Consider the following 27,873-nt stretch of genomic DNA (forward strand, 5'->3'; position numbering starts at 1 on the left):
TCTCAGTATTATTCCCTAACACTTGCTGTCAAGCTTCTAATACTAATACTGTGCCTACACAGGATGCATTGCCATTGAGGTAGGAATTCTAAACAGATGAGATGAAGCCTCTTTGAGTCCAGTCACAGTTAAGGAGGATGCTAGTTTTTTATGGTGGCCACTGTGGTTTGCATTTGCTTATTGTTTTTGAAGCCTTCTGGAATATGGCAAGTGGAAGGGGACAGCTCAGCCTTTGTCATGTAAAGAGCACATGGATGCTTCTGGATAGCATGGTTTAAGCATTGTAAATTGACACATAGGCTACTTGGATCCTTTTTGTGGTTACTAAAGAGTTTTATTTTGCAGAGAAAAATACTTTGAAAATAAATTATAAGTAAAAGAAAAATAGAGGTGATGACATTTCCTTTAGTGAGCAAAAATAGATACTATCTTAGATTTCTGTTAGCGTTTCTTTTGCTTGGAAGAGATACCATGACCATGGTAACCCTTATAACGGAAAACATTTAATTGGGGCTGGCTTACAGTTCAGAGAGTTAGTTCGTTATCATCATTGTGGAAGCATGGAGGTGCACAGGCAGATATAGTGCTGAGAAGGAGCTGAGGGTTATACATCTGGATCAGCAGGCAGCCAGAAGAGAGCGAGTGATACTGGGCCTGGCTTGAGCATCTGAAACCCCCAGCTCACCCTCAGTGATACACCTATTTCAACAAGGTCACACCTCCTGATTCCTGTAAGGTAGTGCCATTCCCTAATGACCAAGCATGCATATATCAAATATATGATCCTATGGGGAGGCATTTCTATTTGAACTACCAAACTAACCATGGTAAATGTACTCTATGAAGAAAGATTTGTCAGAGTCTCCTAAGCATTTTGGGTATTGGTAGAAACAGAAGTCAAATTCAAAGAAATTTATGATGGAACCTTAATGTCCAGGTAAGATAGTGAGATATGTGTATAAATGCATATATGCACATTCTTCCCACCATATCTGTACATTCTTTATGAAATTGTATCTGTACTGAACATGTACATGGCTCTACTGTCATGGCCTAAATGCTACAATAGGGCAGGTTTTTCTATGATATATTAGGTATTAAAAAATAAAGATGAATAGTCGATATTTGTAAGTCTTGTGTAGGTCTTATATTTTGTTGTAAGAGATTTGAACATCTGTGGGTATTGCTTTCCCTGGGGATGACCATACACATACCCTAAACAGACACCTCAACAACAGCATGGGGACATATGTACTAGGCAGATAACATGAATAGAATTGCTAGAGGAGTTAAGAGAACAGAATGGTTACTTTAGAACTCTGGACTTTAAGAGAGATGGATGGAAGACATTTTCAGTCTTTGATGCATGCACTTAACTACTTTAATTATTCTGCTGTGACTAGCTGCATGGTTACTTAGCTGGTCAGACTCATCATAGGTCTTCCTTAGAACACTAGGTAGTAACCAGTGAACCTTTCTGGGTTTTAAGACTATTGCGTAGTCATCCCACCTTCACCTCTATTTCTAACCTGGTAACTTGTAATTTTTTCAAAAACCTTGCTGTCTTCTACCATATTTCACCACAGTAATTGTTCTGTGTACTAATCGGAAATAAAAGCCTTAAAATATGTTCTCTTTGTTACAATGAGATTGGCATAGCAACATTTACTTATTATTAAGGTGTTATGTATCCTGATATGCTTCTTGGAGTATAAGGTAGGTAGGACTGAGAACAAAAGCAGGGGGTGGAGGACAGTGCTGGCACCATGTCTGGAATGGAGCTGCTTCTCAGGGGAAGCATTGCTACAATGTGGAATGGCATAGTACACATGGGTTTGCAGGGGATGGGATCCTATATAAGGCTGCTCCTTTGGGATACAGCAGGTTATGAGAGCTAGTCTAGCATCCATTCTATAGTCCTACTATTTTGTTGTGTTTACTTAATACTTTAAATTTGCCCCCATACTTTTTCTGCATCTGCCTTACTCTTAGAATAGTAACAAAGTGTCCCTCCAAAGTTAGTTCCCTATCATTTCATTTTTTAAAAGAATGAATAAATATTTCAGAGAATGGTTTTGGGTTACTCCAAAATTGAGTAGAAATTGTAGATCATGTGTGGGATCTCTGTCCTCAGCACAGTCTCCTCTGCAAATACCATCCCTGCTCCTTAACAGTAATCCCTGGGGCAGCAATGCACCTATCTATCATTCAGGTTTAAATGTTATTTGTCAGTATTAGTATTATCAGTGACTTGTGCCACATGCTATTTCTTAGACACTAAGACTAGTGAGACCTCCGTTCCGTGTTAAGGCCTTGTGGAATGCTTTCTCAGTTGCCCTTTGTGGTCCATGATCTCTTGAGAAACAGAATATCTGGCAATGCTTATTAGCTAGTTCTGGGCCTAGATGTCTACATACAAAATCGCGCTCCCCACTACCTCCTTGCTTTTGTTTTTAATTCTTAATGGTGATAGAAATAATACCTGCTGTGAAGAGGCTGTGAAAATTTGGCTTGATTCAGTTCTCTCTTTGCAATACACACAGAGATTCTATTTTTCCTGTGTCACCTTTATTAGGCTAAGTTTGACTTGATTTCTGAGTCAACCTTAGTTGTTTCTTATTCATTCTAGTGAACTTCCTGGCCTTCTGTTCTACTCATCCATGTGCTTCAGACACATACACATTCTCTTCTCAGGTGGTGGCCCTGCTGTTTGATGCTTCTCTGTCACATCTCTCTTTTGTGTTCTCTTTGTCAGCATATCCCATGCTATACCACGAGCCAGTGCTTATTTGCAAGTGTTTACGACAATGCTGTAAGCCCGCGAGTGACATGCCATCTATTTCTGGTGTTTCTTGCAGTGCTTGTTAGGGCAGCTGTACCCTAACCACTGATTGACTGTGGCAGAATGGGCAAGGCCAGGTAAGGTGTGAGCTAGGATAGAGAGGTCACTGTGGTAGGAGAAGAACCCTAGCAGGAGGGGTGGCCATTGACAGTCTTTGTCTTTTGGGTAGGTTTAAATGTCCTCTAAGTTTAAGGGGGAGGGACCAGGCATGAGCTTTTGTTCTCTGTAGTTTACCTTGCACATAAGCTTTATTAAGTAGAAAAGTTGTTCTTGAGCTGCCAGGCCCCGGAGGAAATTTCTGTATGTAAGTAGTGGGGAAAAAAAAAAATAAGTTACAAGATAGGAACTGGAAAAACCACTATAATCTAACTTTCCCATCCTTTAAAACTGAACAGTGTGCAATTGCACCATTCTTGTGTCAAGAAGGAAATTAAAGATTTCCTAGAATTCAATGAGAATGAAGACATGACACACCCGAATTTATGGGACACTTTGAAAGCAGTGCTAGAGGAAAGTTCATTGCACTAAGTGCCCATATGAAGAAAACGGAGAAGAGTCACATTGGAGAATTAGTAGTGCTACTGAAAGCCCAAGAACAAAAAGAAGCAAACATACCCTGGAGGAGTAGACGCCAGGAAATAATCAATTTGAGGACTGAAATCAATAATGTAAAAATTAGGAAAACAATACAAAGAATCAATTGATCAAAGAGTTGGTTTTTTGAGAAAATCAACAAGGTAGACAAACCTTTATCCAATCTAACCAACAAGCAGAGAGAGAACATGCAAATCAACAAAATGAGAAACGAAAAGGGGGATGTAACAATGGACATTGAGGAAATCCAGAGAATTTTCAGGTTATACTTTGAAAACCTATACTCTACAAAATTAAAAAATTCAAAGGAAATGGACAAATTTCTGTATAGCTATCACTTACTAAAATTAAATACAGAACAGATAAGCCACTTAAATAGAACTATAATCCCTAATGAAATAGAAAGAGTCATCAAAAGCCTCCCAGAAAAAAAAAACAAAAACCCAAAAACAAACAAACAAACCCAGGGCCAGATGGCTTCTGTGCAGAATTCTATCAGAAATTCAAAAACGAGCTAATAACAATACTCCTCAAATTGTTCCACACAATAGAAGCAGTAGGTTCATTACCAAACTCTTTACGAGGCTATAATTACCTTGGTACCCAAGCCACACAAATACATAACTAAGAAAGATAACTACAGACAAATATCCCTCATGAACATTGATGCAAAAATACTCAATAAAATATTGGCAAATAGAATCCAAGAAAACATCAGTGAAATCATCCACCATGACCAAGTATGCATCATCCCAGAGATGCAGGGATGCTTCAACATACGGAAATCTATCAATGTGATCCACCATATAAACAACTGAAAAAGAAAAACCACATGATTATCTCCCTAGATGCTGAAAAAGCCTTTGACAAAATTCAAGACCCTTTCATGATAAAGGTCTTGGAGAGATCAGGGATAACAAAACATACGTAACCATAATAAAAGCAATATACAGTAAACCAACAGTCAACAACAAACTGAATGGAGAGAAGCTTAAGGCTATTCCTCTAAAATCAGGAACAAGACAAGGCTGCCCACTCTCTCCATATGTCTTCAGTATTGTGCTTGTAGTTCTAGCTAGAGCAGTAAGACAACAAAAGGAGATCAAGGGGAAAGGAAGAAGTCAGACTGTCTCTATTTGCAGATGATATGATAGTTTACGTAAGTGACCTGAAAAACTCTACCAGGGAGCTCCTACAGCTGATAAACACCTTCAGCAAAGTGGCAGGATACAAGATTAACTCAAATAAATCAATAGCCCTATTATATACAGACAATAAGAGAAAGAAATCAGAGAAACATCACTCTTTACAGTGGCCACAAACAACATAAAGTATCTTGGGGGGTAACTCTTACCAAACAAGTGAAAAACCTATATAGCAAGTACTTTGTGTGTTTAAAGAAAGAAATTAAAGAAAATACTAGAAAATGGAAAGATCTCCCATGCTCTTGGATAGGTAGGATCAACATAATAATAATAATGGCAAATTTCGCAAAAGCAATCTACAGATTCAATGCAATCTTCATCAAAATCCCAGCACAATTCTTCACAGACCTTGAATGAACAATACTCAACTTTATATGGAAAAACAAAAAACCCAAGATAGCCAAAACAAGCCTATACAATAATGGAACTTCAGGAGGCTTCACCGTCCCTGACTTCAAGCTGTACTATAGAGCTATAGTCCTGAAAACAGCTTGGTAATGGCCCAAAAATAGAGAGGTAGACCAATGGAATCAAATAGAAAATCCTGATAATAACCCGCATATCTATGGAAACCTGATTTTTGACAAAACATCTAAAATTATACAATGGAAGGAGGAAGACATCTTCAATAAATGGTGCTGGCATAATTGGATGATGTTGTGTAGAAGACTGCAGATAGACCCATGCCTATTGCCATGCACAAAACTCAAGTCCAAATGGATCAAAGACCTCAGCATAAATCCAGCCACACTGAACCTTTTAGAAGTGGGAGGTACCCTTGAACAAATTGGTACAGGAGACAGTTTCCTGAATATAACACTAGTAGCACAGACACTGAGATCGACAATTAAATGGGACTTCCCGAAACTGAGAAGCTTCTATAAGGCAAAAGACATAGTCAACAAGACAAAATGGCAGCCCACAGATTGGGAAAAGATCTTCACCAGCATCACATCTGACAGAGGACTGATCTCCAAAATATACAAAGAACTCAAGAAACTAGTCACCAAAACACAAAATAACTTTGTTAAATAATGGGGTACAGAACTGAATAGAGAATTTTCCATAGAAGAATCCAAAATGGCTGAAAGACACTTAAGAAAATGTTCAATATCCTTAGCCATCAGGGAAATGCAAATCAAAACAACTCTGAGATACCATCTTACTCCTGTCAGAATGGCTAAAATTAGAAACAGCAATGACAGATTGATAACAAACTTACATTCCATCATAGAGCCCTCATCTAGTAGCTGATGGAAACAGAAGCAGACACCCACAGCTAAACACTGAGCCCAACTCCTGGAATCTAGTTGTAGAGAGGGAGGAGTGCTAAGAAAAGGGGACAAGACCAGGCTACAAAAATCCACAGACAGCTGACCTGAACAAGGAGGAGCTCATGGACCCCAGTATGGACCCTGGAAACCAGCATTGTACTGACTCAGACCCCTCTGAACATGGGTCTCAGTTAGAAGGCCTGGACAGTCTAAGGGACCTCTGACAGTGGAACCTGATGTATCCCTGGTGCATGAAAGGACTTTGGGAGCACATTCGGGCCTAGACCCTACTCCAAATGACTTGACAGATTTTGATGATCCCTCCTGGACAGCCTCATCCTCCCTGTGGAGTGGTGGTCGGGGAGGACTGGGATGGGAGTGTGGTCAGGGGGTATGGGAGGGAGGGAGAGGGAACTGGGATCGATATGTAAAATACAAAAAAATAATAAATATATATGTTAAAAAAGAAAGAAAGAAAGAGAAATCCTAATTGAATAGTTCAGCCAAATCCTAAGAGACTGGCCAAGAGTTCTGTCTCTTCTGTTAAGGCTTTTCCTTCCAGTGGTTTGGTTCATGGGGTCAGCTCCTCATTCTCTTATAGGGGAGCAGCAAAGAAAGCAACTGTAATGGCGGTCAAAGTGACATTAAAAAGCTCAAGTTTTACAAAGTTAAGTTCTTGCCAACATGTTTGATTTATCATGCAATTACAAATGTTACTCAGACTAACAGTGCACTAGGGGGAAAATGAATTTAAAAATGAGATTTCTTTGGTACTATCAGCCCATCTCGTTGGCTCTTACTGTTATGGTACAGATGGTTCATTATATAGCCTGCCGTTGGCAGTCGGGACTGAAGATGTGGAGGTGCTGCTTCATAGTGTGTGCTATACCAGGTGGGCTCTAACTTGCGCATGTCTGTGTGTGCTTCCTGTTGTTCTGAGCCTCTCTATTGCTTCATTGTACTGCTTGTACAGCATTGCTATAGGTAAAGATGGATCTCAGTTTTAGTGAACATTTAACTTGAATATAGCTTTTTTAAAAACATGTTAATGTGCAGGACAGTATAATCGATGAACACATTACCTTTTGAGGGCTGAGAAAATCAAAATACTGCTACTCATGAGCAAATAGAGTAATTTAATCACTTCACCTGTGCCGCATTTTCTGACAGAACCAATACAGCTCTTAAAATTCCGGCTATACATGTAGCTGCTAGGACTATTAAGTTAGAAGTTTATGCTGTGGTCAAGTTAGAATAATATCTGTTTAAATTAAAGTAATGCTTGAGGTATGAGCGCCGAGGGATGGTTGCTTCTGCTTCATGATTCTTATGCTCTCACCTTTAGCCCATTTCAGTGATGTTCCTTCCGGTCACAGGAACTTCTTCTGCATTTTGTAACTTGTTCTTTCAGCTGCTGTTTGCCATTTTGACTCCTCTCGCTTTTATGAGGGTTTTCAAGAACTTGATATCTTAGTGTTTGGACCTGAGATCCCTTCTCTGTGCACTCTATAACTCTCCCGAATTTCTATCAATCCAGTGAAGGCTTTGCCTTTACCTTTGTCTAGGAATGGCAGACCTCTACATCTGTGTTTACAGTTCCCTGGTCTTTATCCTCCTGCCCATCATCCTGTAATTATTGAGCACAACATTAAAACATTTCTGCCAAGATCCTCTTCTTCAGCATGTCTTGTTTACTTTTAACTTGTTAGTTTATACCCACTTCCACCCAGATTTCAAATCTCACTATTTATTGGTACATTTCAATGCCCAGGATAAAGTTGTGGTCAAATTAGGCTTTTTAAAATATAGGATGAGAACTTGTGATATGGAACATGTATTTGCACTGACAAACATACACAATTTTGTGTGTGTGCTTTTTTTTTATATTCTGACTAAAGATATGTACACATTATAATGAAGAAAGTCTTTATTTCCTTGTTAGTAGGCATAAGTTAACCTATCTGAGAAATTCTAATAAAAGGTTTAATAAACCATAGTCAAAATTCTGTGATTTGTCTTCCCTTTGTCTTCAAGGTAATAAGACTCATGAAGGTGGGCCTGAGCAGTGGTGGCAGAAGCCTTTAATCCCAGCACTTGGGAGTCAGAGGCAGGTGGATTTCTGTGAGACCAACCTGGTCTACAGAGCTAGTTCCAGAACAGGTTCCAAAACTACACAGCGATGCTCTGCCTCAGAAAAACAAAAACAAAACACACACACACACACACACACACACACACACACACACACACACACACACACAGAGAGAGAGAGAGAGAGAGAGAGAGAGAGAGAGAGAGAGAGAGAGAGAGAGAGAGAGGGAGGAGGGGGGAGAGAGAGACACATAAATGGGTAGAGTTTACTAATGGCCATTGATTCAAGTAGAAATGTATACTGTTTTGATTATTTTCCTTTCTGTCTTTGGCCTGCTTGGCTTCCTATTTGTGCTCAGTGATCTTACCTTTTGAGTGCCAGCTTTATTCCTGTCAACTTAATGAGTGGCTAAAGCTGTGACATTAAAATACTCTGCAAAGCTCCAATTATTGGAGAGCTGGCTTTCCTACAAAGCTTTGCTCTACATAGTAAATATGGAAGTACTGGCATCAGGGAAAACTGGGGTCTTTGACCTGAACTTCCTTTGTGTGTGTGTGTGAGTGTGTGTGTGTGTGTGTGTGTGTGTGTGTGTGTGTCTGTTTGTTTGTTAATCTCTGAGGGGTTGTTGATAACTGGCATTGTGAATGTTTAATAACATTGTATATTATTTATATGTAATTAATGTATTCTAGTTGCCTTGCTTTCAGGTAAGACAGCCTTGGACATCCCGGTAGTCTCTGAAGCTGCACTGCTCTATTGTGGAGCAGTTAGGAAGATGTCATTTATGTGCACCTTTTCAGGGACATTTGGGATGGAGTGCAGTATGGTAGTTAGTGCAGTGATTTCATACTCATACCACACATTTGTTCTACATTCTTAAACACAAAATGCACTTGTAGAACTTCATATCCTGAAATTTGATTAGGGATTTCTTTGCAGTCTTTTAACTTTTACTTAATGACTTTTCTAATAACAGTAACAATATGCAGAGCACATGAAAAGAAGTACTTCTTCTTTTGAGAATTGCATATAATTATTTAAAAATAACTTTAATCTTTTATATTATCTTTTCTGTTTTACCCTGTAATATACTATAAAATGGATTCCCTTTTGTATATTTATATCTTTGATTTTAAAAAGAATAATTATAACTTACTTATTATGAGATTTGTCAAATAATAAACTTTTAATAGTTTTTATAAATGATAATTTCTTCTAAGAAGTAATAAATATACTTTATGTTATGAATAGAGTTAATGCATTTTGTGAAGTCATTTAAGAAAACATTTTATTCTAAATTTTTATTAGGATTATCTACTGTGTTAACCTCTATGTATGACATAGAAAATTGTTTTATTTAAAAGTGCTTGGCAGTTTTAAATTTAATTCCTGAAATCAATTCTTTTGAGAGACCTTGGTTTCATATGGGAGTGGGATAGGCTGGTTGTTACAAGCAGTTTTCCCACCAGCCTGGCCCCACAGCTGTGCCAGCCCCAAATAACACAGAGACGCTGTATTAGATAGAAAGCTGTTGCCTGTTGCTAGCGTTTCTTATTGGCTAGCTCTGTCTTAAATATTAACCCATTTCTATCTAAGTATTTCCATGTGGTCTTGGCTTACTACAGAGAGGGTCCAGACCTTTTACTCCTCTTGGTCCTACATTTCGAATCTCCTCCTACGTTTCTCTCCCTGAATCCTCTTTATCTCCTAGTCCCACCCATCTTGCTTTCCTGTTTGCCAACAGTGCTTTACCCATTAACCAATAAGAGAAACATATTTACTGAATGACATCTCCCATCAGCTGGTGATCACTGTTAGTTGAACCATGTGTAGGAGATTGTAATTCTTGAGAAATGAATCTAGAAAGTATAAGACAGTCATCACAAAGATAACAACACACTTATTATAAGAACTTGTTATAAAAGCCTAACTTTAAAAACATTCCATTGTATTTATTCTTCATTGAATTATGTGAGAAGTAGAGATAATGTTAATGTATCTGAGTTTAAAGTCATACAAGTGCATTTATACCATACTTCAATGGTCTTTTTTTTTTTTTTTTTTAAAAAGCAATTATATAAAAAAATAATAAATTCTTATGTGATCTTGCAGTATGACTTTTTAAAAGATGACAAAAACAACTACTTTAAGTTTCTTAGGTATTATTTTTGGTGTTGAATGGGCTATATATAGCCCATATTGGCCTTGATTCTCAGATTGTTTTGTTTCTGCTGCCTGCAGCTTGGGTTAGAGGTGTGCACCATCTAATGCCTGCCTTCATCTCCTAGAGTTAACTCGTTTATTTAGTGCTTTTCATGGCAAGGTGAACATTTTTAGAAAACATAAAAGACCATAACCACTATGACAAATTGTGAACACAATATTACTAGAAACTCACAAGACTGGTCAATAGGAAGCTTATGGTTGTCTGATAGGACACAAGCCATAGAACCATTTTACATTTTCAACATGAGGTTTATATAAGGGAGAAGTTATCTTATAAAATAACCTATTTCAACATTCAGAAGAAATTGATGTTAGCATGCAGGTACTTCTGTGTCTAGAAAATAAAATAGGAGAATTTTGTCTTAGAAAGTATTTCAGAAATCACTGGCTAGTGCTTTCCAGGATTAATTTTCGGTGTAGAACCCTTCTCTTGTTTAAGTGTGTTCCCAGCATTTAGAATAGAAAATAAGTTAAAGTGGGCGTAGTCTGATAAGAAGGTCTTGGGTTCCCTAGCACACCTGACTCTGCCCTCACCAGCCCTGCCCTTCCTCTTCCTCGGTCTGGCTTCCTGGAAGACCGTCATCAGCCTTATACTCTTTCAGAAGCAGACAAATCTCCATACCCTTGGAGATTTCATACAACAGAGAAACTACATTATAGTTTGGTAAAAGACAGATGAATCAACAAACGTGGTGAGCTAATTGATTATCTATATTGAAAAAGAGAAAGTAAAATTGCATTTGTTCCCCATTGTGTTTAAAAAATAAAAATTTCCTGGATTGAGAATCCAAATGTGAAAAGTAAAATGTCTTGTGAAGACTGCTCATAGCAGTGTTGTTTGACAGGAAAAACCTAGAAATGGCTGTCATGCTCATAAACGGGAGGGTGGTTACATATAAAGTACAATAGACTTATACATCAGAGTGATGTGTAGTGATGAAAATGAATGAACTATTGTACATTGAATCAGTTAAAATCAACCACATAAGAAAACCTGTCTCTGTTTCTGTCTTTCATACAAATACAAATATCTAAAGAGATACATAATTAAATTTGGATTACATCAGAAGTGGGGAGAACTACAGAGTGGCCTTTTCAAAAGAAAATGTTCAGAGGCTAACCTAAGGAGCAGCATCAGAGAAACTCAGGAAAGTTCTCCACGGAGCAAATGAAGCTTCTCTAATAAGAGTCTTGCTGTTTTCTTATTCTTGTTTAAAATGGTCAAATATCACAGTATACTATTTTATGTTATATTACTCATATAAAGTACAAAAATAAGCAATTAATTAAAAAAGTATCTTTTAAGGCTCCAAAACAGCACCATATATCTAGTTTGATTTTGATTTTCCCATGGAGAAATCTAGACCAAATCTAGAGTTTCCTAAAAATAGGAGGATTTTTTTTTTTTTTTAAATAGCCTGTTTCATCCTATTGAAACCTCATTTCCCCCACACATCCGGGACATTTTCCTGAGTTCTTAGAAGTTAAGTAGACAGTTTGTGTTAGTTCGTGTCTTCCTGACTTTGTCTCCCTGTTGCTCCACTGTGTCACGGTTGCCAAACCTTAGCTGGAGTCATCAGCCAGACTTCGTTTGTCCCTTATGCTTTCTGTACCGATGTCTTTATTGATCTTGTACAACGTTGTGATAAGTTTGCTTGTGTCAGGCACTTCCCTATTCCCTCAAGATACAAAACTGAGTCCAACTAGTTTTGTTTTTGACATGCAAAAGAAAAGAAAGATACTGTAAGGAACAGACCCTGACATTTCACAGCCAGCATTGCTTTCCCTTGGTTCTGTTCTCACACAGTTCCTGAATTTTATGTAATCAAAGGGTTACATAGAATATAAGAATTCCAAACATTGCCTGCAGCCAAGCATGGGCATATGATTTATTTCTTGACAGTAAGGTGTGAGGGAAAGCTACAGGTCATACATGGAAGAGAAGGAACAGCCTCTCTCCCTCTCCCAGCCCAGCATGTATGTGAAAACATATTTACACTGGAATGCGGGGAGGAGCTTCTTAGATAATGCAGTCAAGACAGTACTTGAAGGATCATAGAGCTAAAAAGTAGAAAGAGCCAAGGTCTCTCTCTCATCCCCTGGAGTGCCACACCTTTGAGGATTTACTGGGCCAGAGCTACCATCCCACCCCAGAGAGGATAAATTCTGTCTTAAATCTCTAGTGTTTTTTTTTTTTTTCCTTTATTATTACTTCCCACTTAGACCCTACTCAAGTTCTCATTTGAACAAATACGGGCAGCATTGTGACACACGGGATGGAGTTGTGTGTATGTGCATGCAAGTGCTTGAGAAGGCTGAGAGCCTTTTTTGTGGAAGTCTTTTCAGATGGGAAAGACTGTTGGACACAGCATGAAGGGGTGGCAGGGTTGATGCTGGTCTCTCCTGATCTGGGATGCACAACATGACTCAGTCTTTTCTATAATTAGAGAGTGCTGTTTATATATAGAGATTTATACTCATTCCAGTTTGTTACTCTGGGGAAACATGATGCAGAGGACACCCAAGTAGTTGCCACTGTTGACCCTAATATCCACGAGATTAAGAAACAGTTTTGGAGAGGTGATGATAGGAAGATAAAGGTCATTAGCATATGAACAACTGCTAATTGTAATCACACACTGAATTTTTTGACTATCATTGAAGTTTTGTAGCTATACAAAGTTATAAAGTTCCATATAGGAAAAGTAACACTTATATGCAACTATTATATTGTCTTGTGAGATTGTGTATGATAGATGAGGCTGGGCTGGAAATACTGGGAGGGGCCATATCATGAGATCAGCCCAACCCATTTCTAAAGCACCTTGATGTAAAAACAGAATGTTCAGTTAGGTTGCAAGTAGTGGTGGCAGCTTGGTCCTATGTAGAGATTTCAGAATTCTTTGTGTTCACATCTGATTTCCAGCTTGTGACTGTGTTGTGAATGAAAATATACATCAAGTTACTTTTGGCTTCCCCACAAATTTAAACTCAAAAAGCCATATTACAGTAATATATAATAGTATGTATGAATGGTACATGAATATTGTAATAGTCATAATATAGGATGTTCATTCCTAGAATTGTGATGACATCTACTGAATTGCAGCCAGTTCATTTGCATATTCATGCCCACTTAGCTCAAATAAGTCCCTGTTTGTTTGCACATTAATGCCTGGTTTCTGCATCAGTTAACTAATTTACATATTCCTGTTCAGTTTGTTAGTGATGTTCATGTGTAGAACATTGGCGTACCTCTGTGCTTTGAGTGGCTCGGGGAATGTTATGGCTTAATGGAGGAGCACCTATTTCTTATTATACGTTAGCTGTGTGGGACCAGTTGTTTTATATTTCTAAGGTCTAGACTGCTTACTTATTTTTGATATGATACTAACAACACTTACCTGCCCATTTCTAGGGGTTGTATCAGTTGGCACATTGATAATAACAAGGTAGCATCAATGTCTTTGGCTCCACCCAGGGAGCCGCTACTCCTGCTTGAGGAGGTGTATGTGGGAGGTGCCTGTGGAGGGCACACATGCAAATAGTCACAGTTCTAAGGAGTGTCACAACGTCTTCAGACTTACAGAGGAGAAGGGATGTAATGTATTTTGGGAAGATTGTAGATATTAGAAAGGAAGAACTCTGCTCCTGAATTGGGAAATGAGTTAACCAGCTGACGAAGGGAGTGTAACTAAGTCTAGTTAACCAGCTGCACTGTGGAGAGGATATACCCAAGTGCACAGATGTGGGAGACTCCCCTGCAATTGTAGGTGTTTTGTTATGATTGAAGCAAGTGTGTGCAGAAGGTTGGACCTAGGAAAGGAAACAGACGAGTAGACTTTAAAAGACCTGGTAGAGTATAATAAAACATTTGGATTTCCTTTTCTGTGGGAGGGTAATAGTGTCAATGTGTGGAGACTCAAGTGAGTGCAGTCAAAGTGGCGACCCTGACAAGGTCATGCTTCTACAAGACTGACCTAGCTTCTTAAGACAAGGGGGATGCGGTTCAGAAGCTAATTTGGAAATGCAATCAGTTAGACATGTTATATTTTTTGTTGTGTTTGAGCATAAGATACACATTTTGACTCATTACCAGGTTTCCAATCTGGTGACTTGGTTAGATATGATGTCAGATGTTAAGCAAGGAAATGCAAATAAGGTTGAAGTTCTCCTTAAATTTTTATTTATGGATTTATTTACTAATTGTATGTACGTGTATATGCATTCATTTATGAGTATATGTGTGTATGTATGTCTGTATACACATGTGTCCATACATATGTAAATGTGTGTTTATGCCACAGGATGCATGTAATTGAGTGGACAACTTTTAGGAGTTGGTTTCCCCCTTCCTCCACTTAGGTATTTGTGTCTGGGGAGGTAGGTACAGTGTACTGAGTGCAGGTTCTCAGGTTTGGCAGCAAGTGGCCCTTCCTTATTGAGTCATCTTGTTGGCCTGAGGAGAGAGGGTGTTATGTGGTGTTATGTTAGTGTGAAGATAGCTAATGTTTCTCAGTTTGTTTAGAGCTATCTACTCTGATTACTAGTCTTTTACTCCAGCTTCAAATGTTAGGCTTTTAGCAGTTTGTGTTTACCTACCACCATTTTCACTCCCAAGTCCAAAGTATTGGAGTTTGGCTATAATCTTGCCCTCCTTTTATTTTAAAATTGCAAATACTATTCTATTCTTTGTAAGTTTTAATTGATCCCTTGTTTGCAGGATTGATTTTAATCTCTGAACTATCTATCTTTTCAAATTTGTTCCTAGATATGTTCTTCGTTATTGTTAAAATCTACTAACCAATATCTTTTCAGAAAATCTTGTGCATGTTAGTTATCTAATTTTCTTATTTGAAAAAGAGTAAAATTATTCCTGCAAAGTTTGTTCATCTGAAAAGTTCCAAGTTCTTGGATTTTAAATTATTTGTTGTCTGTCTGCTCCTTAAATCAGCATCTTATAACTAGTCAGAGACCAAGAGAGTAGTTTCTGGATCAGGCTTACTCCATGGGTGATGTGCAAATTATCTTTTCTGTATGTTGCTTCATTTTCTATAAAATCAAGTTAGGGCCATGGAAGAAATATTTTGAAATTGTTTTAAAACAACATAAAATTTCCAAAAAGGATATGTGTATATTATCAAGAGTTTCTCATAAAGTATCATAGATAAATGGGTGGATGGATGGCGGATAGGTAGGATAGATAGGTAGGTAGGTAGATAGATAGATAGATAGATAGATAGATAGATAGATAGATAGATATGGGATGCAGGAGTAGCTTAAGTTCTGGTTGTGATTATAGGAAAAGAATTGGGAGTTCCAGAGACTAGAGCATAAGGGCATGAATGTCCTGGCTCAAGTAGAAATGGCCCCTTGATCCTGTTTCTCACTGTTCTGCTATGGTCTTCTGTAAAATTGATGGCACCTTGGTTAGGAAGTTTTCCTTTTCCTAGTCCAGGGATTCACATTGTAATTTCTTACAAAACTACTCTCAAAGAAACTCATAGAAATAATATTTTAGCAGTCATCTGTCTACATGAGTATTTCTGTACATTAAAGTTATCATTCCTGAGTCAGGCAGGAACCTGAGATAGAAGTTTTATATAGCTAACCTGAGATATAAGTTTGTATTTGGCTTGGAAGGCGAGCAAAATGGACATTATTCCTTTCAACATGGTTGCTGAAGGAAGACTGATAGAAGCAAAATTGTTAATGGGTCAAACCATTCACTGAATTAGGCTATCTATACTGTGTAGACCCTGGAACTCTTGAGGGCCAGTAATTCCAACTGTTCTTAAACAGTTGGAGTAGTAGATGTTTAGTTTTAACAGTTATTTAGGAACTGAAATCACGAGTGATTTCAATCATGTCTAAAACTAATTTGATCAACTTAGTAGATATAGTGTCTGTAATGGAAATGATTTTGGTGTGACTTATGGGATTGATTCCCATCTTTCTCACATGTAAGTCAGTATGGTTTTATTTCTTCTTCTAACTTCCAGAATATGTATGTATGTATATGTATACACACACACACAAACACACACACACACACACACACACACACACACACACACACACACACACATACACTCGCGTGCATGCGCACAAAGCCCAAGGGGAAGAGTTAGCTTAGCTTATTTTAAATACCTTATGTTTTCTATATTTTAAATATTTTCTGAATAGGCTCAAATTATATTTGTAGTATTTTATACTTTCAAATAAATACTTGCAAATAACTTATAAGTAATAATTTAAACAGGGTTTTTGTCTGTAGTAAGTGTACCATTTATATGCTAAATGCTTTCTGTTCTTACTGCTTTCCTCTTAAACTTTTCTTTGTTGCTATCATCATCATCATTATATTTTACTTTATATTGAGAGGAAACTATTCACATTAAAACCTTTAATGTGAACTTATATGTTCAGCTTACTTCCTTGAAACTATCAGCCAGAGAGAGGGATTTCTAGTGCTTCTTCTTGTCAGATCAATCCCAACTATCAAAATATTCCTGAGTTGCTTTTTCTAATGTTGTCTTTTTGTTTTTCCTTTTCCCTTCCTCAGTAGTGAAATAATGTCTCTCTGTACTTCATTTGTAAAAGGTCCTTGGGATTTATTTGTTGTTACATACATTAATTCATTTTATTATAATGTACTTTTTTATTCTATGACTGCAGTAGAATTCATTCTCATTTTAATAATTTTTTTTTTTTAGTACTTCCAACCAGAACTCTCAGCTTATTCTACTAAAGAGAGCTTTGTACATTGTATTTATTTCTCTTCAGTACCTTCAGGGCTAGAACTGCTGAGTCATGAATAGGCATTGTTTAGGTTTAGGTTTAACAGTTACTAACAGGTGTTTTATAGCTGTAGACATTTATCAGACATTGTATGCAAATTCCCATTCTACATTTTCCATGCAGGGTGATTTTATTTGTAGTGAGTGTGCTGTCTCCCTTACTGCTAGGATTTTTTTTTTAAAGGATCTAAGCTCTCTCTTATATTACTCTTTCTCATCCCATTTTGACATAGAGTTATTTACTTTTCAGACTGCATATGAATTCACTGATTTACAGTATATCTTTTTTTTTTGTAGTAAATAATTTTTTGTTCTTAGAGGAAGTCCTAATTGTGTATGTGTAGGTTTTTTTCCCCAGCATTCTTCATTAGTCCCATTTATTGTTGGTGTTTGTCTGTTTGCATTTTTATTTGAGCTAGCATCATGCTATACAGCCCTGCTTGGTTGGACAAACTTTCTTGCTAGTTATCTGTTGCTATTTTTTCTTGTCTTGGCAGGTCCTGATGCCACTTCAGCCCCAAATATATACAGAGGTGCTATATTAGTTATAAACTGTTGGCTGATGGCTAGGGCTTCTTGGTTTAATTGGGTTAAACTCTGGTTTAATTATTAACCCATTTTTATTAATCTATGTAATTCTATGTGGTCTTGGCTTACTGGAGAATGCCTGGACTTGTTGTTACATGGTGACTGTCCCTGCCTACCTTTCCCAGAATTTTCCTTGTCTCCACACCATCTATCTACCTGCCTTTATTTGTCTAATAGTGTTTTATTTATCAACCAATAAGAGAAACATATATATAGAGGGACATCATCCATCAGGTATCACCTGATGTTAAAGTCAATGGCATTTTCTTTCATCTCTCTTTATCATTGCTTGCTCAGTAGCATACAATTTTGAATTTTTTTCTCTAATGCATACATTCCATAAATATCTCTTCTGTTGGTAGGCAAACCCATGCCCTTGTGTGATTCCTCCCCATGTGTCGGTTGGAATCTGTTACTTTGATAAATTGTCAGTCCTGTGATTATCATATATTATATAGTAATAGTTTGTGTGAGGGTTGTAATATGATTCAGAATTAAATATTCAGATATAAATAAATAAATAAAAATTACATGTATGTGACTGGTTTTGATTTCAGAGACAATTGAGATTCCTGTTTTGGATTCATAGTCAGTCTTCTTAATAAAATAATTTTTAAAGGACTTTGAGGGAAGCTCCAGCACATTTCTACTACCATCTAGAAGGAAAACAACAGTGCAAGCAAGCTGTAAATCCCAGTCTCCTCTAGCATGAGGGGGAAATGGATGAAAAGTTATACTTTCATATTGGCTGTGGCATCAAGACAAACAGTAAAAAAAGCCAGTGTGTCAAGGAGAGCATAGCCTATAGTAACTGTTGACATTCCTAGATGAAGTCAAATCATCTACTCTAGGCGTGTGTGACATGCTTCTTTATTTCTGTCTCATGATTTTGACTGTCCCTGGATAATTGCATGACTTAGTGTTTGTTCCTGTCACTGATGAGTAATGCTGTGTTGTGTGGGCATGCCACACACTGTTTAATCCCTTCAGCAGATGCACATTGATTGTGCTCCCAGGGTCTCGACCCTGTGAAGCGTATGTCACAAGGTTTTGTGTGGGACAAGCATGTTTGAATTCATTAGGAACATAGAGAAGTAGGGGTTCTGGGTCATATATGTTACTGCTTTTGCTTAACTGTTTAAGATACTGCCAGTTTTCCAAAGTGAGTGTATTTTTTATTCCCACCTCCAATGTATGCCAAAACTTGATATTGTCAGTCCTTTCAGTTGAGACATTCAAGTGAGCATCTATCTAGTGGAAGCATTGTAGTAGTGTTCCATTTTTAATGTAACGTCTTACTGATGTACAATGCTATAGAAATGTCAGTTTGAGCCTTCTGTTTCCAAATTAAAGTTGACTACTAATTTTTTTTTTGGTCTGTATAATTAGCTCTTTGGAATAAATTGTATATACCTTATTACTTTTTACAAATATAAATCTACGTATCTATAGTATAAGCTCCTAGAAAAGCTACTTGTAAATTTATTTTTACGTTAAAAATCATGTTTATTAAAACACCAAATGTGCAGAGAGTAAAATGCTTTTCAGAAACCACAGAGCATCTCTTTTATATTGCTTAAAAATAATACGATTGTGGGGAAAATGAAAAAGATGTACTACAGGACAATTTAGAAACAGCTGAGGTTGCTGCAATTACATCAACCTAAATTAGAAGTATGCTTATGGATCTAGAATTCATTTTATTTCACCGTTAAATGAAAAATAACAATTATACATATCTATATAGTTATATGGCTCATCATAATATTTTGGTATATTTGTAATGTGTAGTAATTAGTTAAACCAATAAATAAGTATATGAACAAACAGGAAAATAAAACCCAAAACCAAAAACACCTTTTTCTGTGTATTTGTCTAGTTCCAGAATCTTCTGAGGAGGTCCTGTTAGGAAACTAAGATTCCAGTTGTTGCTCTGCAGTAACTATGGGACTCATGAAAATTGTTGCTAATTAAGACTTTCCATATTTGAACACTACCATGGCAGTAACTGGTACCTTACACTGCAAACTGTATATTAAAATTTACAGAATGCAAGCCCCAATTCAAGGAAAAATGAAGTTATGTATAGGTGACTTGTTCCATTTGAATTAATGATTGGGCTGCTGGTGTAGACCAGCTGTGTTCTCTGATGACAAAAACGAGTCTTGACATTTTGGGTAATGAAAATTCAGTTCAGCACCTCAGTTGAGCACCTCCTACAGATATGTATGATAATATATTGTCAGTCAGAAGCAGATGGAAGGGAAGCACAAACCTTGTCTTATTAAAAATCGTGTGACACGTGGCCACTGCCTGATGTGTGCTCTCTAGGGGGAAAGTGTCAGGGGAAACCCTCATAAAATGATAGGAATAACTGTTTTGTGGAAGGAAAGTGGAAAGATTTTACTTTGGTCCATGGCCCTCTTTGACAGTTGCCTTTGTTCCTGAGTTCTAGTGTCAGGATTTGTTTTCCTAGGTCTGGGGTAAGGCATGGACGCCCGGGAAAGGAGACTCCCTCTTTTGGCTTGACAGTATTAATGCAGTCGTCTAGTTCATACCTTGTAAGCCCACTTATTATTTCCTCTGCATGTGTTTCTCTAGTTTAGCGGATTAGCTGCACCGTCTCTTCAAAGGCTATCCAATCAAGGAGGGGTTATTAAAACCAGGGCTATTTATGACTGAGAATTAATTAGAGAAGCATTTTCATGCAAAACATCCAATTTTTTGATTAGCAGTGGAGCAGGGCCGCAATTAGCACTCTAGGAAGCTTAAGTTTCCAGCTTTTTGATTCTCAGGAAATGAGATTATCAAACCAGGGTCAGACACTTGACAGCAAAGCGGGAGGGGTAGGAGTGTGAAATTATATCTAAAAAAGATCTTTGATTTTCATTCTGCGATTGCTGTTCAGGCCATAGAAAATTCCAAGGAGGGCAAAGCGAAGAAAATGTGCAAGTCCAGGGGCTGCAACGTCAGGCTCCTCAGTGGGCTGCTTGCTGTGCAGGCGTCTGCTGTAAATGTCTGTGCAGAGAATGGGCAGATGCAAACCAATGGTTTTTGTTCTTTTGTTATTACTCATTATTTAATCCTCCTTTCATAAGTTTCTTTTGGTATTCAGAACCTGAACAATTATCTAAAATGTTTACGTGCATTGGAGGGAGGCCAGTTTCTTTTTTTTCCTATTAGAAAGTGACACTTGATTTATTTTTAAATGATGGCTTGCTATTTAAGTTTTTTTTTCTTTTCTTTTTTTCCCCTTTTTTTGGGGGGTGTTTTTAATTTCTTCAAATTACTTCTCAAGTGAGTCATAGTTTAAGAGGTGAGCTATGTCAGGCCACACATAGATTACCACTTATTGATTAGTGACCTTTGTCAAGCTAGATGCCTGAGATAGGCCTGCTGAAAACGGGGCACATTCTGTCATTAATGTAACTGGTTTTTCCCAGGGTGGTGCAGCATATTGAAATTGCATTTGTTCTAGAAAATATTTGTCACCCTCTGTCTTCTTAACATAGACTTCTAATTTTAGGTGGGAAATAGAGGAACATTGTATCTTTTGTCATAGCAAAGTGTGCTATATGTCTCTTTAATCATTAGGTTCTGAGCTCTTCAAAGCAGCACAGTTCCTTATTTGCTACTTCGGTACTCAGCCATCTCTTCATTGATGCACATCCTCTGTAAATAGTTGCATGTGCTCTTTTGGATTGCCTGTGTAGTCATCCCAGGGCCTCACTGATATTCGAGTCTAAGTTGGAGCAGCTCTGTAGAGATCCTTCCTGGGTCTGGTGGGGAAGGCGTGGCCCTGTGTCATCCTGGCCTTGTTTTCTATGTGCAAACAAAGGAACTATTGTGAGCCTCTTTAGTTCTTCTTAAAAACTAGCTTTATAAGCACATCCTCGACCATGTTGGCCATGACATACAGATTTTATACAGTCAGAGCTTTCTACTGCTTCAGTTTTCTCCCTCAAACACCTCTGGTTTAGACGCACGATTTGTCGATATAATCTGTCACTTTTGCAGTCCCGCTGTTGACTCTCAGGTGTGTGTGCCATTCCTGCTCACTCAGCTCTTGCCTTTTGTTGATGAAAAGTATCTATCACTGGCTGGGTGGAAACTGGCTGCTATTTAATCTTGTGGAAGAAGAAGAAATGCCAGCCAGAGACCAAAGAGTAGAAATAGATATTGTTGGATTTATAGCTATCGGGTTCAGTGCTCATGTTTGGACATGTTGATGAGTATTTGCTTTTTAGTGTTCCATAATATATTTGTTCAAAGGGTGTACAGTTTTACAGTTACGGCTATTTTCTTTGTTGCATAATGATTGTACATTTCTACTTATGTAACAGAGAGAGGGGAGAATGAAAGAGAGAGCAAGAGAGAGAGAACTTACATGGATGAATTAGAAAGTTTTAATGTTTGTGAATATTGCCAGGGTAAAGATTACCATGTCCACCTTCTGGAAGCCTGTAACATCCTGCCTATCTGTTGGATTGTGGATGAGAGGGAAGCGTATTGCTTTCATTAGGCTTGCAAAATGCTGTCATTATTTGGGGATTGTGAACACACATAAACAAACATATTTAAATTTAATTTTCTACATTGAGTGTTATTATCTATAGAAGAAAATAATAAAATAAATAAAATGTAAGATAAGATCAATTTAAGAACTTACTAACTTTAGATAACATTACTTTTAAAGTAAGCAGAAACAATGGGGTTTATTAAAGTTCCTGAAAATTTAATCAAAATGGTATAATTAATAAATATGAATCATTTGTAAGGAAAGAATAAATTGTTACTTAGTGAAGTAGGAAAGCTTGGGTAGTGTAAGCTTTTTTCCTTAATATGAAGTTTTTAAAAACTACAGGTTGTCATAGCTTATTCTATTAGTTAATTAAGGAACTTGATTTGATTTAAGATGCTTATAGTTAATTCACTGAATATCACATGCTGTTCCCTGTGGTGATGTTGTGGTATTGGCTGCTGCCCTGGCAGCGCTCTGCTTTGTCTGATGCACTGGATGTGTAGGGTATATGGTGATGGATGATTGATGTGCATGAAGACTGCTTCAAAACATAGTAGTGATGAGTATAAAGGAATGTTTTCACTTCCCAGATTCATATAATTAACATTTAATAATGGTAGGTTCACGTATGCTTGTGATTATGTAAATCTGTATAGATTTAGCTATTTTGTCATTAGTTATACAGATATTAATGGGATCTGTTGACTTGGACTCCTGATAGTCTCTTTAGTCTTAACTTGCCGTTGACATCCTAGTATTGACAAGGTGTCCTCCTCTAGTGAAGACAGTGCGAGGATGAAGAAGCTAATTTTCTTAGGGGTATGATCAGTCTAATTGATGGTATTAGACATTTGTTAGCACATAGAGAGTTTATAGGCCAGGGAGGCTGACTCCAGAGTTCCGAGCAATAGGTTGGTAGTGATTTACAGTGTTTAGAATAGATGATCAGTCTGTGCTGATGTGGGTTTGTTGAGCTCTTAAAGGAGGAGTAAGTGGAAAAAGAAACCGTAAAACTAACTAGAGAGAATAATGGAAATGAGCACTATTTGCTTGGAAATGATACAGATCTGAGGAGTGTCCATCATCTTCAGGGTAAGGGCAGGCAGTCAGAACCATCCACCACTGTTTAATAACTTATCTAAGTGTGTTCTTCCTGTTTCCAGAGTTCACAGACACATTTTCCTCTTTCTTTCCTTGCTTAGCTGCCTGTTTTGATAGCTATTCCCTTCTTTTTGCATATCTTATGTACAAAATTTCACTTTATTTTTATGGATTTGAAGTCTATTGTTGGTTGTCAGTTCATGCATTAGAATTATATACTTTTGCAGCTGTTACCAAAATGATAAGAGGAAATATTGTGTGTGGGTTTTTTTTTGTTGTTGTTGTTGTTGTTTTGTTTTGTGTTTTGTTATGAAATGGGCCAGAACTATGGAAACTTTTCTAAAACAACACTAAGAATCTCGGTCTGTATCTTATAAGCTTCTTTAAGCTCCACCCTTCTAATGATAGCACCTAGGAAAAGAATGAGAGCCTATTCTTATTTTGACTTAAGGATTAGCTAAGACTTAGCCTATGGTAGTGTTTTCACATTTCTCTCTAAATGCTTGATGGTATAATATGAAAAGTTTGATGTTCTGTAGCTTGATTCCCTTAAATAATTCATACATACTGCGTACATACATAACCCCCCCAAAAGAAACAAAAACAAGGTTAGTGATACTAAGTAGCCTTTCTGACCCCCCACATTCCTCTGTGGGTGCTTTCATTGCTATGATTTTGTGATTGCGTTCAGAGTAATTGTGTTAACCATTGCTGGGGTCTCTTGATCACTCACTATGTACTTGTTGCCCATCAGCAGCATCTAAAAGAGTATGCAGGAACTATTTCTTTCCAATTGGTAATGTCATCGCAGTATATAAATGTATTCAAATGAACTACTTCACCTACATGTCTTTCAAATGGAACAACGAAACACATGCTCAGCAAGTATTTTATTTTATTTTGTTTTATTTTATTTTTGTTCATTGTTTTTTGAGACAGTGTCTCATTGTGTAGCCCTGGCTGTTCTGAATCTTACTACTCAGACAAGACTTGCCTCAAATCAGAGATTCACCTGCCTCTGCCTTCTGAGAACTGGGATTAAAGGCATGCGCCACCACACCCGGTTTAAGAAAGTTTTTCAAAATTACCATTTCTAGAGTGACTGGCTTATTGAAATGTAATATGTTGTTGATGACAGAGTATTTTAGAATACCTAAATACATTATGGATATATTTCTTGGTACCGATGCCTGATAGATTTATGTTTTAGGTAAAAGGATGTGGTATCAGTAAAGTTAATAGAATGTATCCATATACATTTTTAAAGTTTGAATAAGTCTCAGTGACATAGAATCCCTTCAGAACACTGTGTTCTATATCCTCCCATGGAACTAGGACTGACTGATCTTTTGAGATAGTCTAGTCCAGTGGTTCTAAGACTTTATTCTTTGACTGGACATGATGGTACGTGTCGGTGATATTGTCGCTGGGGAGGTAGAGATAGTCTCAGAAGTCCAGAGCCAGCTTCTGCTACCTAGTGAGTTCAGGGCCACTCTGGGCTATGTGAGATACTGTCTCAAAATGCAACAAAACAACAACAGAAACTACTGTCTGAAGCACTTGCAGCCAAAGTGTAGTATTGCATAAGTGCAGATACAGTGTTTCAGGGCAAATGCTATGAGACTTTGCTTATGAGGATTCCCAGTCTTCTGAAAGCTGTATGTGATGTGGATCAAGGTCTTCATTTTTGTGTTTGGATTCTTCACATACTTCAACTTGTGCTATTTTTATTATGATAGAGTAAGGTCTGGAGAGATGGCCCAGCAGTTAAAAGCACTGACTGCTCTTCCAGAGGACCCAGGTTCAATTTCCAGCAGCCACATGGCTGCTCACTACTATCTGTAGTTCCAAGATCTGATATCCTCACATAGACATACATGTCAGGCAAAACACCAATGCAAATAAGATAAAAATAAACAACTTAAGATGTCACAATGAACTTGTGGGTATTCCTTAACAGTATATATCTAGAAGGGGCTAACATAATCCTATTTGATATTCAGTAGAGTCCTTACTTTCCAAAAAAAACATTTATCAGCCTGCGTTATTTACAAAAGTGTAGGGCTTTGTCTCTTTCCTTTTATCTTTGTCCTTGATTGTGATTGGCATCCTATCAGTTTTACAATTGTAAACACTTAACTTTCAGGATTCCCCTACTTGATAAGAATATCTTTGATTGTTGTCCAGCAAAAAAGGGATGACATTCACAGTATGTACTGAGACAGCGTTCTTTAACATTAGAAGAACTTCAGATACCTATACAGCTCATTAAAGGGCTGGAGAGATGGGTCAGCGGTTAAAACCACTGACTGCTCTTCCAAGGGACCTGGGTCAATTTGCCAGCACTCACATGGCAGCAATCAACTGTCTGAACTCCAAGATCTGACACCCTCACACAGACATATGTCAGACAAAACTCCAATGCACATAAAATGAAAATCATTAAGTTTTTAAAAAGCTCATTAAAACCTGGACTTGTACACCTCATTGCCCATATCCTTTTGCTTTGTAGGTCTGTGTATTAGCATTTCTAACTACTTTGTGAAGTTGCTGCCTTGATTTAGGGAATACACTTTGAGGATCTATATACTACATCTTAGAGTAAAATGAAGGAAGGTGGTAACCGTCAGGATAAGCATGCTGCCTCTAACTATTTTGCTTCCTTCTTAACACTGTAGCACTTAGAAAGTATCCAATATCCCTGGAGAGTATTGACTCTAGTAGAATAATGCATGTGCATTAACAGATTATGAACAGCACACCCTTTCCCCTGGGCCCACAGCAATTTGAAAAGATATGTTCCCAATAAATGACTTAAAACTTGTAGCCATAGTAACAAATTAACAATTACCAGGCTCTGTAATTGAATGTTTGTACAGCTCTCCTTCATTTGAGTTTTATTCATGAATCACAAAAGTGGAGATGAAGAATGTTCAGTATAAGGAGTGAAGGACTAGTTTCTAAACTGTTATTCAACAGAAATTTCAGACTACTTTTAGATCAAGAGCTAGGAGTGAGTTTAGATGCTTACAAAGCATACCTTATTCTTGACAATAAAATCATTTTACAAATATCATCTTTGCAGTAGATGTTTAGTTGAACTTTATTGTCGTTTTTTAAATCCAGGCTTTTTTTTTTTTTTTCTTTGTCTAAGCAATTTTAGCAACCTTTCCCATATGGTCATTTACCAGCATCACTCCAGCATCAAACAAATAGTTCTAGTAGATTCTGAACTGCTGTGAATAAAAGACACTGAATAAAGATTGATGAAGGGTACTAGGGGTTGGAAAGGGAGCAGAGGTAAGAAAATGACTTCTAAGGACTGAATCAGGAAAGAGGTTGGGGTGGATAAGGGGAAAGTGAGTTAGGTTGGTCTGAATGATATCCTTCAGCATTGTCTGGCTAGTCACATGGCTTAGAAGTCACTTTTTTTTTAGGGCTCTAGTACATTGAATTTAATAATTCTCATAGTCAGAGGTAGAAGAAGATAAAAGCTATGAAAAGTTCAGCACATCTTCTTGATGTTATTATATCATCAAAGTTTTTATGTATTTTTCAGAAATGTTTTCTCGATCATTACAAGTTTTAATCTTCTTCAACAGACTATTTCAAACATAACTTTTTATTATTAAGCCCAAGTATTCATTATAAAGTTTAAGCAGCATAATAAACTAAGATTTAAAATAAATTAAGATAGTAACTGTTAAACTGATTGGATAAAAGCAAATCTCTGGGGCCCTCGAGTGAAAGGTGCTGTGAACTGGGCACAGTAATGGGGGTGTCTTGTCTGTAAGAGAAATCGAGGTTGTGTTTGAGCCAACCCTTTTCTTCCTTTGTATATTGCTGTCCTCAATGAATGTATGTGGGTAATTTTCTTTGGTGAACAAAGAACATTCTGATTGCTTCTGTTGCTGCTCCCAGTTCAGTCTTCATTATCAGGATGAAAAGTTAAGATTGTTTATTCCTGTATTAAACTATAACTCAGACTATATTGCTTTTCAAAGAATTAGTTCTTCGGAGGTTTTTGTTTTTGTTTTTGTTTTTTTTTTTTGGACAGTCTTCTGTTACTGGTTTTAAGTTTCATACTGGTGATAGAATAAAACTAGATGAACAGTTCTTCTTTTAGCATTCTTAACTATAATAACTACTGAATTACTTGAGGATGCGCTGTGGCCAGATAGCATTGAAAAAAAAAAAAATCTGTTTTCTAGTCCTGAAAGTTACGTCACCAGTAACTACTCTGTCAGTAACTTGTACAACTGTTAAAAGACAGATGCCCCACCCCCCCACCAGAAATCTCTAAGGAACATGGCAGTTACATCTCTCTCTCTCTCTCTCTCTTTTTTTTTTTTTCCAGTTTTTCACCATTAGCAACGCAATGAATTTACTCCCTTGCACAGAATTATTGACAGTGACTTCGGTCTCACCACTTTGAATAGAAAATTTATTTACTTCTATTTAATTCACTTCCTATGTTAATTCACACCATGTATAGATCTTTGCATTGATCCACTGCTCAGTGGTAGCATACTATCTGTGCATCCCAAGCCTTCAGTATTGGCTCTTTTAATCACTGCAAGTTTCAGCAACTATCTAAACACCACAACGTTTGGAGGGGCTGTTTGTGTT

The 27,873-nt window shown here is 37.3% G+C and overlaps 1 protein-coding gene across 1 annotated transcript in view; it reads left to right on the plus strand.

Annotated features, from left to right (window-relative positions):
• The window catches only part of Exoc4 (exocyst complex component 4), a 651,801-nt gene that overhangs the window by 177,699 nt on the left and 446,229 nt on the right, over positions 1-27,873 (plus strand). The gene's annotated exons all lie outside the window — the stretch shown is intronic.

This window comes from Phodopus roborovskii, unplaced genomic scaffold, assembly GCF_943737965.1.
Source record: "Phodopus roborovskii unplaced genomic scaffold, PHOROB, whole genome shotgun sequence".
NCBI classification, from domain to species: domain Eukaryota; kingdom Metazoa; phylum Chordata; class Mammalia; order Rodentia; family Cricetidae; genus Phodopus; species Phodopus roborovskii.